The sequence below is a fragment of the Brassica napus genome, chromosome C3 (genome assembly GCF_020379485.1).
Source record: "Brassica napus cultivar Da-Ae chromosome C3, Da-Ae, whole genome shotgun sequence".
NCBI lineage: Eukaryota > Viridiplantae > Streptophyta > Magnoliopsida > Brassicales > Brassicaceae > Brassica > Brassica napus.
This window is the reverse complement of record NC_063446.1, coordinates 21,376,395-21,386,795: the sequence shown is the minus strand read 5'-3', so window position 1 is coordinate 21,386,795 and position 10,401 is coordinate 21,376,395.

The window sequence follows — 10,401 nt, the reverse complement described above, 5'->3', positions numbered from 1 at the left end:
ATACATATATACCAACACATCACAAATGGATTATCAAAAGCTATTTTCTCATTTGAAAAACTCTCTTCTCTTCTTTTTTTCTAAACTCCCTTTTTTCTTTATCTAATTGATGATTGGATATCTATTACAAATATGAATCCATTCTCAGAAGGTTTTATGCATGTCAACGGCCTTGGTTTTATGCTAATTCTCCAGCTTATGATTTTCTATGAAACAGCCGCCCATTGTTTAATAATTTAGTTTTTTTTTCTTTTGGTGAAAGCATTGTTTAATAAGTTGCAAGAAAGATTTGTTCCACGTTAAAGATGTAATGGCCGGTGCTATTAACAAAGGCTGAGATTCTAGAGGATGTCATAAAAATATTTTGCTTCTTTAATAATATTTTGTAATAAATTGAAAAGGATCAAATTTTTGGATGCTATCTTTATTACATTAGTTAAAACTTATTTGTTCTTTTTCATTTCTATCGCAACCAGATGGACTTTACCTAGGCTAAAAATGGATCAACTATTATATATATCTTGGATGGAAATTTCTTTTACTGATTTCCTATGGTAATCTATTATTAACAACTTCTTTCCAACTCTTTTCACTCTAAATTGAAAATCAATCCAAGATATTCATTACTTGTTTTAAACAAGAAAAAGAAACAAAGATCAAATTATTCATAGATAATTACAATATGCTTTCTATGATAATCGGGTTCATGAATTATGGTCAACATACACTACAAGCTGCAAGGTATATTGGTCAGGGCTTCATAATTACCTTATCCCACACAAATCGTTTACATGACCAGTGGTTGTAGTCTATCGGCCCCAAAACTTTTATTTTATTTATTTTATAAACTACATTCATTTTCTATATTAGTTTACTTTCAAAATTTTGTTTTACATTTTTATTATCGTTGTAAAATTATATATTTAAAGTGTCTTTTATATTCATCATTTATAGTTTTAAGTTACACATTAACTCTAACTAATAACCGGTGACTATTAAAAATAAATAAAATGAACAATAAAAGTAAATAAAACATTGTGCAATGAATACTATTTTTCTGAACAAAAAAAATTGAAGTGTTTTGTGACTTAACATGAATATCTTTTAAAAAATTACAAAAAATTAAAATGGTTTTTTGAAAATAATATATAATATAAAATAACTTAAATTATTTGACAGTAAAATCAAATTTAATGGTTTTCTATCTCTTGTAAAAGAATAAATTAAGAAGAATATAATGTAAAATTTCCAAATATTAAACCAAATTTTCTCTTTTTTTTTTGAACACAAAACTGATTTTTTTCTAAACAAGATAAATATTTATATTTTTAATTTTTTAAAAAATTTTTTACAGAAATTGAGGTCCCCATGATTGATGGTATATATAGAATAATTAAAGAAAAATAGCAAAAAAATCTTTATTTAACTAGTAAGGGTTTTATATCCGATTCAGATTTGCGGTCGAATCGACAAACATGCTAACCCAATATATAATCTATTTTGGATTTAAAGAACAATTATTAATTATTAATTCTTAAATATTTTTGTTTTTTAAATTATCAGTTCAGTAACTATGTGACGAAGTAAAATGACTGTTTACCTTTACTAGTTCTATATATTTACTAACCCATCATATATAGAACTAAATCCAATGGTTTAACCCGATCCAAAATTTGACCTGACCCATATTTTAACCTAAATCTTTTTTAGTCTTTTTCTCCATTGAAGCTTCTCCTATTTTTTTTTAATCTCAAACTGAAATTTAAAATAACCTTCAAATCTTTCTCTTTCATATAAGTTGATGACAAAAAAAAATCTTTCTCTTTCTTTCTCTCATCACAAATCGATCAATCTATCATCATTCTTGATCCATTTTCATTCACCAGGAATCAAGTTTCATCATATACATACGAGATTTACAATAAAGAAGAAAACAAAGTATAACTAGTACAACTAGGCTGTATAACTATTATAACTAGTTCAACTATAAATCGTATAACCGATACAATGAAAACTAGTATAAGTGGTACAACTAGAAAAAATATAATGAGTGCTAGTTTGCGTCCACATGCATGGATATGTTGTTTTCTATAATATTTTATTTGGAAAAGATTTTTCTTACTAGTTTTACTATTTTCGAAAAATGCATCTTGGCACCAAGGAAGATTTAGAAGAATATTTTGAAAAGATGATGCATGAACCATCACGAGTCCAATCACGAGTCCAGAAAGAAGGCATAAGCATTCATGGTTGGTGTTTCGGCTACGACAATAATAGTCCAACTTGTATAAATGGTTTAACTACGGTAGTAACATTGGGTGATAGTCTTCTTGCTCCAATGTCCATTTTCTTGATATAGATATGAAAATAAGATAAGAGATAAAAACAAAATTTAAAATTTAAGTGTTAAAAACCATTGTGGTATATGGATTATCTATTTTGAAGTAAGAACAACATTGTCAAGCCAGAATTAGACAGAGATCCTTATCCCTGGATAATCTAGTATTTTTGGAAGGTCCGAAATGACAAGCTCTTTAGGGGGATAGACAGAGATCTGTTAGAACTAGTTAGTTATTCAGAAAATGAGTGTCAAGCCTGGTTTAATGCGAACGAGTTGGTGCCACCTATTCCACCAAATAGCAATATTGAGGAACGGGTAATATCTGCGATTATTACACACAAACATAAAATTAGAATAATTTTTAGGGGGATTTATATTTAAAATCAAAAGCTTAGAAAGTGTAATGAGGTTAATAAAAAAATCATAGTTAGTTGCACACAAAAATATTTTTAATAAATATATTGACTAAAGTATCAAATTTCAAACAAGTTGATTATGAATTTTTTTGAGTTTTTAAAGTTTTATATCTTAAAGTTTTTGAGGCCAACAAACATAACTATAAATAATTTTAAATTGGTTTAATTTTTGTTTTACAAAAACAATTAATACAAAAGTAAACTTTATTAAATTATAAATATTTTAAGAGGTATTATTGGTTATATAAGTTGAAATCAACTTTACTAGATTTAAAATAGAGTAGATTTTAAAAATATTTATTCGTTATACAATCTAAGATATATGACTTATTTATATTTAACTCTGTATCAATGTATTTATAAATTCAACATAATATCATTTGATTTCTATAACAGAATTATAATTTATTTTACGTAGATTTTAATTCGAATTGTAATTTCAGACTATAAAAATCTAAGATTAAATTATATCACACAAAGTTATTTAAGAAAATATAGACATAATTCATATACTCTTCGCTTTAGTCTCCTCCAAATTTGTATGTATGTGAATTTTTTTTTTTTTGATTAAAATAGCTAAAATGTATTCTTATCGAAGCATGAAAAGCTTGTCTTATATGTTGTCGTCATGACCCATTTTGCTTAAAATTAAAAACCCTTTCAACACACACTCTGTTATAGAAGACATGTAAGCAAATGTGGTTTATGGGGAAGCGCCTCTCCCATCATTCCTCACCATCTTCGCCTTCTGCGTCATCGTCTTCATCAGAATCACCTTCTTCCCTCTCATCATCTTCGTCATCAAAATCCTCTTCATCAGCCTCATTGTTGAAGTAGGTGAGAGGGTTAGCCCATAAATCTTCCTTGATGATATCAGCAACCTCGTCGTGTATCTCTACTTCAACGTCTTCTTCCTTGTTTTTCCTTGTATGTGAAAAACAATATTATCAGAATCACCATTAATAGAAAATAAAAAAATATTTTATATTATTATTATGAAAAATGAAAAAGTTGATTTAAGCATATGTAAAGTACCAAAATAAAATAAAATTTGAATTTGGTCAATGTAATGCAAAGAAAATTTGGGTTTGGTCAAAGGATGAAAGTTATTTTCTAGGTTAATTTGATCAAATGACAAATACAAAATTAAAGATGAAAATACGAGATGCTAACTTTATAAAGAAAATAGAAAACACTAATGGGGAGTGACCGGAATGAACTGTAACTTTATATTTTTAACTATAGAAACTATGCTGTAAATTTTGTTGTTGTAAATTGTATTGATGTGCCTTTGTAAAGAACTATTTAATTGCTCTGAAAATAAAGTTTTCTACAGCTATTTTTAATTTTCTTAAAATATTTTTATTGCAAATTTTGTAAAGAAATAAAAGTTTGATTTGTTGACATATATGGTTATAAACTAAATTTTGGCTGTCTAGAACATCTACAACTATTATCAATCGCCCTTATATAACAAAAACTGAATATGATTGAAGTCATAAATTTTACCACTAGATGAACATTCTTTCATTAAATTATATTTTTCCGTTGATTATTGGTTTTAACAGAAACTGATTATAAAATCATAAAGTAATATGTTAAATTTTGACGTATATATTTTACGCATAAAATTGTATCTAAATCCATCAAAATATTTAAATTAAAATGAATTGTAAAACTTTTCAAATATGAATAAAACAAAATATAAAATTTGTATTTAAACACTACAAGAAAACATGCCCATAACAACGAACATTAACGACGAAAATATTTCGTCGTAAATTTACATGGTGTTTACAACGAAATTACGCGGAATCTAACTTTCGTCGTAAACGCCATGTAAATTTACGACGAATCAATTTCGTCGTAAACTCCATGTAAGTTTACGACGAATGTACGTGGAATGAGAAATACGTCGTAATCATTACATCGACATTACAACGAAGCATGTTACCGTTATATTTAGGTGAAAACGTGTATTCAATGTGCTTTAACTTACCTAATTTCGTCGTAAAGTCGTTGTAAATAATATGTTAAAACCATGTAAAATCCATGTAAAATATTCCTTGTAAAATCGTTGTTATATTTCAACTACCCAACTCGAAAATTTCTCTATATATATGTCATTTCCCACAACTCTCTTCCTCACAACACACAAACGGGAGAAAAAAAAATCCGAAAAAATCAGAAAAAAAAGATTTCAAAACAAAATCTAAGGAAAAAATGGCCGGTGGCGGTAGTATTTACGAGTTACGTAGTTGGATGTATTTGCACAAAGATTCCGACGGGAGGGTGACGAACGCATTTCTGAGCGGGCTAGAGACATTCATGCACCAGGCGGGCTGTACACCGATCACACAGGAAAGCGGTAAGATGTTCTGCCCCTGTCGGAAATGCAAGAATTCAAAATTTGCACGTAGTGAAACTGTATGGAAGCATTTAGTAAACAGAGGATTTACACCACAGTACTACATTTGGTATCAACATGGAGAGGGTTATGGGGGAAATGAAGCTAGTAGTAGTAATAATAATTTTGAGGATGGTCATCATAGTGAAGAACCGAATCATTTGCATAATGAATATAATTATCATCAAGATCATGAGCAGATGGTAGATCATGATAGGGTTCAAGATATGATTAGTGATGCATTTTTAGAAACAACTACAACAATAGCTGATGGAACTGGAAATGTAGAAGAACCTAATTTGGATGCAAAAAGGTTTTATGAAATGCTAGATGCTGCAAATCAACCAATCTACACTGGTTGTAGAGAAGGTCTCTCTAAATTGTCTGTAGCAGCTAGGATGATGAATATTAAAACGGATCATAATTTACCTGAGAATTGCATGGATGCATGGGCGGAGTTGTTTAAAGAGTATTTGCCAGAAGACAACGTGTCTGCTGAATCTTATTATGAGATTCAGAAATTGGTTTATATTCTTGGGTTGCCTTCGGAGATGATTGATGTTTGCATCGACAACTGCATGATCTACTGGAAAGAAGATGACAAGTTAGAAGAGTGTCGATTCTGCAAAAAACCACGATTCAAACCGCAAGGCCGTGGGAGGAATAGGGTACCGTACCAAAGGATGTGGTACCTACCAATTACAGAAAGATTGAAAAGATTATATCAATCTGAGAGGACTGCTGCGTCGATGAGGTGGCATGCGGAACATGTCCAGAGAGATGGTGAGGTTGCACATCCATCAGACGCAAGAGCGTGGAAACATTTCAACAAGGTACACACAGATTTTGCTACAAATATTCGGAATGTCTATCTTGGGTTATGCACCGATATGTGCATGGAACAAGAATTTCTATTTTTGACGATATTAATCCCTGGGCCGAAGCATCCAAAACGGTCTCTTGATGTTTTTCTTCAACCGTTGATAGAAGAGCTAAAGCAATTGTGGTCAGAAGGGGTGAGGACGTACGATTGTTCCTTGAAAAACAATTTTACGATGCGAGCAGTTCTGCTGTGGACGATAAGTGATTTCCCTGCTTATGGGATGTTGTCTGGCTGGACAACACATGGAAGATTATCTTGTCCATATTGTCTTGGATCGACGGATGCTTTTCAACTGAAGAATGGTAGTAAAAGTTGTTGGTTTGACTGTCATCGTCGCTTTTTTCCACTTGCCCATCCGTACAGAAGAAATAAGACATTGTTTCGGCACAAAAAAATTGTCAGAGACGGTCCTCCTCCATATCTCACCGGCCAGCAGATCGAAGCAGACATTGATTATTATGGAGCTCAGGAAACAGTTAAAGTTGGAGGAAATTGGCATGTTCCTGGAAATATGCCTGATGGGTATGGTGTGTCTCACAATTGGCATAAGAAGAGTATATTTTGGGAGCTACCCTATTGGAAGGATCTTCTCTTACGCCACAATCTGGATGTCATGCATATTGAGAAGAACTTGTTTGAGAACATCATGAATACATTACTTAACGTCCCGGAGAAGACAAAAGATAACAAAAAGTCAAGGATGGACTTACCTGATATTTGCTCAAGAAGTGAGTTACATATCAAGAGCAATGGAAACGTTCCTGTTCCCATCTTCCGGTTGTCATCAGAAGCCAAAACAACCTTGTTTGACTAGGTTGCATCAGAAGTTAAGTTTCCTGATGGTTATGTTTCAAATATGTCAAGATGTGTTGAACGAGGTCAAAAGTTCTCCGGAATGAAGAGTCATGATTGTCATGTGTTTATGCAACGACTACTTCCATTTGCTTTTGCCGAGCTCCTTCCAGCAAATGTCCATGAAGCACTTGCATGTAATTATAAAACGTTAATATATATACATATGTTATGAAATGTTATTAATTTGATTACTTTTGCAATATACAGCCGTCGGCGTTTTTTTCAGAGATCTCAGCACACGTACGTTCAAGGAAGAAGTCATCGAACAACTTCATCATAACATTCCGATCATATTGTGCAACCTGGAGAAAATATTTCCTCCTTCATTTTTTGACGTCATGGAGCATCTAGTTGTCCACCTACCATATGAAGCATTGCTTCGTGGACCTGTTCACAACGGATGGATGTATCCGTATGAGCGACAGATGAAACATTTGAAGGGGAAAGCAAGAAATCTTGCAAAGGTGGAAGGTTCAATAGTTGCGGAAAGTTTGACAGCCGAAACATCTAACTTCACATCATACTACTTTGCTCCAACTGTTCGTACGAGGAAAAGAGTTCCTAGAAGATATGATGATGGTGGAGTACCGACATCATATCCAATTGATGGTGTTCCTGACATTTTCTTTGAAATTGCACGGTTTGGTGGTAAAACGAAAGAAGTATGGTGGTCATGTGAAGAGGATAAACATAGTGCCCACACTTATATTGTGCTCAACTGCGAGGATGCAGTGACCCGTTACTTTGAAAGGTAAATATTTTTGTGAATGTTAATTATATGAATTGCAGTTAATTATGTATGACTTGATTATTTGTTTAATTTGCAGCATGTTTGTATCTTGCAGAAGATTATTGAAGTGGAATTTCCGGGGTTATTGAAGCTAAAATGCGTCCTCTTCAAATGTGAATGGTTCGATCCTGTTGTGAACCGAGGGATTCGGTATAACAAATTTGGTGTTGTGGATGTCAATTTTGGGAGAAGATACAACAAATTTGAGCCTTTCATTTTAGCTTCACAAGCCGAGCAAGTAAGCTTCCTTCCTTGTCCTCGGCTTCGAACTTCCGGGATAAACTGGTTAGCTGCTATCAAAATTACACCTCGTGGACGCATTGTCGCTGGAGAAGAACCGCCCTTGCAAGAAGAAGACGCTATCAATGAAGTTGAGGTACCAGAACAACCAACTGATGAAATCCTTTTGATTGACCCGCAAAACTTTCAATATGAAGATATTCCCGAAGATGCGACAGATGAAGCACGTGAAGACGAGTTCGAGAGAAGCGACGATGATGATTGTAATGATAGTGATGAGAACGAGATCTTGGAAGGCCACCACGAGATCCCCAAGAGTCCGATCCAACCCGTCAACAGCCGAGCAACCCCACCAACTACTTCGACAATATGTAGTTTTTTTTTATTTTTCTGTTTGTATTTTGAATTTAAATATTATTGTATGACTTTTTAAAATATGTTTTCCAATTTCATATTCGTTTTAAAATTTAAATTATTTTAAATTCTGAATATTAAATATAAATTAAAATCTATTATATACTAATGAATAATAATATAATAAGAAACGATGTAAACTCCTCGTAAACATTACATGGAGTTTACATCGAATGTTTACGAGTGATTAACATCGAAATATTTATGACGGTTTTACATCGAAATGTTTACGAGTGATTTACAACGAAAGTATTTACGTGTGCTTTACATCGAAATAATTACGTGGGCTTTACGACGAAGACTTACATGGCGTTTACGACGAATCCTTTGCGCTTTACGAGGAATATATTTCGTCGTAAACGTAACGAGTCGTTTACGACGAAACCTCCGTTACGACGGACGTTTAACAACGAAACGTCTTTCGACGTTAATTTGTCGTAACACCCCGTTTACGACGAATTTATAACGAATACTGCCCTAGTAAAAAATATGTTTTCTTGTAGTAAAATCTTTAATTGAATAACAATGGATTTCAAATTATTTTAATAAAGAGATTGTAAATACAAGAAACAATAATATTAGATTTCAAAATCTTTTAAATACAATAATCAATAACATAATAATATTAGCGATAACATTTTGACTAATAAAACATAAGGATTAATTAATTACATACATTCACAACCAAGCAGACAGCGTAACAGCTGTCATTATATTTGTCATTACTCATTACTGCCAGCAAACACAATTATTACATAAGTTTTTAATTAATACTCTATTGTGTAAAATGCACACTAACTACTAGTTACAGAACTCGATTCCACGGAAAAAGTTGGTATTAAGAGCATCTTAAAAATTTTATTCCGAGATCGTGGTTAAATTTTATTCGGGTACCCGATTATATCCGAAATTGATTTATATACCTATATATATTAATTATTTTTAGATTTAATATATATTAATAACATCAAAATATATAAGATACTTTTAACTTATCCAAAATACTTATAAATATATACAAATAGTCAAAAGTAACATGGCTAAAATAGCTAAAGTATACTCAAAACACCAACAATACTTATTGATTCTCAATCCAAATATTCAAACCAAACCAATTTATATGTTAATTTTAGGTACTCTGACATATGCTATTCAAATTTATATGTAATATATTGTTTTGTTTATAGATTTTGAGAAATTTAAAGTATATAATGAATTTTAAAAATTTTAAAATAATTTAAATGGGTTATCCGAACCCGAACCGAACCCACAAAGATCCGAACCGAACCCGAACCGAAATTTAGAAATACCCGAATGGGGCTGAAATCTTTGAACCCGAAAATCCGAAACCCGAATAGACCCGAACCGAACCCGAATGGGTACCCGAACGCCCACCCCTAGGTCAAACATTGGTTATCACGGAAAATTTCCATGTAAGTCATCTACCAGAAAACTTACATGTAAGTCGACTAGTTAAAACTAAATATTTAGGTTTTATTTTTCAACTGCAAAAATAATCTTAGACGACTTACATGAAAGTCTTCTAGAAAGATCAAAAATTTAAGTTTTATTTTTCTGGTGGAAGACTTTCATGTAAGTCTTTTAGAAAAAGTCAAATTTCTGACGCAATTCAGTCAATTGCAAAACTGACATGTTTATCCTACAAGACTTTCCTGGAAGTCTTCTGTGTTTTTTCGAGATTTTTCAAAAATAAAATTAAGCCAATATTTACAAAGAAAGACATCCATAGAAGTCTTCTGTTGAGTAGACTTCTCTGGAAGTCTTCCTTTGTAAATTTGTAATTGCAAAAATAATCCATACGGAAGACTTCCTGGAGGTCTTCTGTAGACAACTTACACGGATGTCAATAGAAGACTTCCATGTAAGTTTTCTAGGTAAATTTTTAATAAACTTTCATTTTTTCTAATATTATAAAGAATTTGTAATAATTTCTTGTTAATTCATGTATATTAATCAATATTTGAGATACTTAATGAAACATATAACTTAATTGGTATTAATTACGAGGTTACCAACATTCATGGTTATTAAACT